Below are 3,289 nucleotides of genomic sequence, written 5' to 3' on the forward strand. Positions count from 1 at the left end.
ATAATTCCATATTCCTAGCCTAACTCAGGAGGTAGTATGTAACTTAAGCTGTTTTAATTATGGTAAATAAAAAGAATTCTGCTGGGAATACTGAGATTATGATGCTTGCTCTCTCATTATTAGTTTTTTAAACAATTAATACATAATATACAGACATATCTGATCTGAAGAGGTAGGGTAGATCACAGTAAGGACCAGTGCCACATGTTCTAGTAAGCTTGCATTAGGCTATGATGAATAACAAACATCTCCTAAATTCAGTTGCTTTAACAGGAAAGTTATGTTGTTTGCTTTTGTTACATATCAACTCAGGCTACTGTTGGTCAGTGACAATTGTCCTCTTTTTCCACGTGTCTTTTTCATTTTAGATTTCAGGCAGAAGTAGTAGTTCCTATTTGGGCCATACAGTTTTTTTCATTGTATAAATAAGAGATCTAGAAAGGTAGCTGAACCACTCAAAGCTTCTGCTAGGTCATACTTGACAACCATTCACCTTCCATTAGCCAAAGCAAATCACACAGCTAAGCCCAAGATTAATTGAGCGGGGTAATTACAATGTTAATGAGTAAAGTCAATTTGCCTTTATGTCTAACTGGTATAACTTTCTGGAATTTTGTACCTACCAGGAGATAATGGTTATTAAAAAAATAAAGTACAGTTAAATGTTATTAAAAGTTAGATTTTAGTTTTAATTACTGGGAGAAAAATGATGTCGGTTTAAATAATGATTTGCTTTTGGTTTTAATGAGAGAAATATGCAGTAAGGAGTTCTGAAACATCCAGTGGAACTTCTCTAAATTTACCAAATGTTTCTCCAGATGTCTATAAGTGTCAAATTAAACTTGCAAATTATTTTGCTTCATGTGGGGTTTTTAATTGTAGAATTACTCATTTTCTTCCTTCAAAATTCCTGACATTTGGTAGTTGATAATATTGAAGAGGAAAACTTAACTTTCTGTAAAGTTATGTACTTTTCTTTCCAGTACAGTGATGCCCTTGCAGCTTCCAACATGTACATGTTGTGGTGAATGGCATCTATTTTAAATAATGTTTTCGTGTTTCCTTATTAACAGGTTACACGAATAAAATATATATATTTTGGTTAATCATATTTTTCCTCTTAAAATGAAAATTGCAATGCATATCTAAAATTCTGAAGGCCAATGTGAATCCAGATTTGATTCTTGCTTAAGTATAAATTCCTGAATCAAATTCACCAAATATATGTCTGAAAATTATGCATTAAACTTTGTTATACCAATTAATAACAGAAGCAGGGGAGAAGATGTTTTTATTGCTTTATGTATTAGTTCAAAAAGATAACAATTATGTAATCAAATGGTAGAAGATTTGGAAATAGGTAGAGGGAAAGAAAGTCATGGAACTAACCAGGAAGTGGAAGTGCAAATGGAAACCAATTCTGCTTAATTTATGATGATGAAGGTATCAGGTGGTTCACATAATCAACATGAAAGATAAGAACCAGGAATAGGTAGGTACTAAGTAAGTCTGCATAGCCAAGATCTTTTGATAAGAAGTGTTTGCTCAGAATATCATCGTCTTAATTGTTACTGGGCATTGCCACTGCTGGTCCTGATGCCATTCGACAATTAGCTGATATGCCGCTATACTTCACATGTTTGAATATTTGCTTTATGCCATGTTATTAACCTCTTAACTCCTTGGTGGCTGCTTCATAGAACCTCTAATTGACCTATTATCTTTATATCACTCCCTCAATGTTTATTTTCCTGGGTAGAAGCTACTAATTGACGGCATTGTGTCACATGCAGGTTTTAATTCTCACTGCTAAAGCATGTGGAGAGAGAGACATTTTCACATACTGTAGTATGTCAACATAACTGGTATTCAAAGAAATACACACAAAACAATAATCTAGTCACATTTTTGCTTGTCAGACTAACAAATATTAAAAAGATTGATAATATTCGATATAGGTAAGGGTATGAGGAAACTAGCACTTATAGTAAATTGGTACTTCCTGTAGGGAAGTTTGTGAATGAGAGTAAATTACTAAAATATAAATGTGTTTTGACATAGAAATTCTCATCTAGGAATTTATCATAAGGAAAACATCAAGTAAATGCAAGATAGTATATGTCAAAGGTATTTACTTATAATATTGTTTACAATAAAGAGAAATAAACTAAATGTCAAATATATTATATATATATTATATATATATATATATATATATATAAATATATATATATATATTTATCTATATATATATATATAAATATATTATATATCATATATATATATATATATATATAGAGAGAGAGAGAGAGAGAGAGAGAGATACTGATTTAAAAGTTTATTCCAAGGAAATATACTGTAGTTGCTTTCTGTTTGTGGGACATTGGATGAATTTTATTTTCTCTTTTCTGTATTTTTTTATTTCTTAAATTTGATATGTGAATTTGTATTATTTTCATAATTAGAAAAATAATCTTCCCATTTTATGTAGAATTTTCAAGGATATCATTAAAAGAAATAATACTACATTCTAAATCTAGTTCTGTTAACATTTGAGGCTTTATTTCTTCCTCTCTAGAATAAGAAGATAAGGATATATAATGAATTATTTCCATGGGCACTTAAATCTCCAAGATATTTACTCTACAGAATTCTTCAGATCTTGATGTGTCATCTTTAGAAGTAATGGTATAATGGAATAAGGTAGAATTGGGTGAGGTGTTGTTCATTTGGGAGGTGACTTTCAATTATTTCAGAGGAGCTTGTATAATGGTGTGAAATCAAATATGTTAGTGAGTTGGGAACACTTGGTGCCTCTTGACATCTCTTTTGTGAAATTTTGGAGGTGATATTAAATGGCCACAAAGATCAGAAAGCCAATGTCAATGAAAGTTTTTATTTTTAGAGAAACTATCAGGGAAATAGTGAGGGTAGAACCCAGTATTCCAAAAGAATTTAAAAGGTGTTACGTGACCAGAGAGGAAATTCAAGTAGGTAATAAATGTATAAAAAGATTCTCAACCTTATTAGTAATTAAGAAAATGTGGTTTTAGATCACAATGAGCTTTCAGAACATATATGTCAAATTATCAGAAATTAAATTGTGAGAAATACCAAGTGTTTCTAAGAATATGAAGATAGGAATACTTTGTTGGTGGATTGTAAGCTGATATAACCGCTGTGGAAAACGGGCTTGGCATTATCTAGGAAAATTAAAGAAGTACATATTCTATGATTTAGGAATCCCACTTCTATTTGTATACTATGGAAAAAGTCTTATGTGTGTATC

Source organism: Pteropus medius, unplaced genomic scaffold, assembly GCF_902729225.1.
Source record: "Pteropus medius unplaced genomic scaffold, Ma_sr-lr_union100, whole genome shotgun sequence".
Taxonomy (NCBI): Eukaryota; Metazoa; Chordata; class Mammalia; order Chiroptera; family Pteropodidae; genus Pteropus; species Pteropus medius.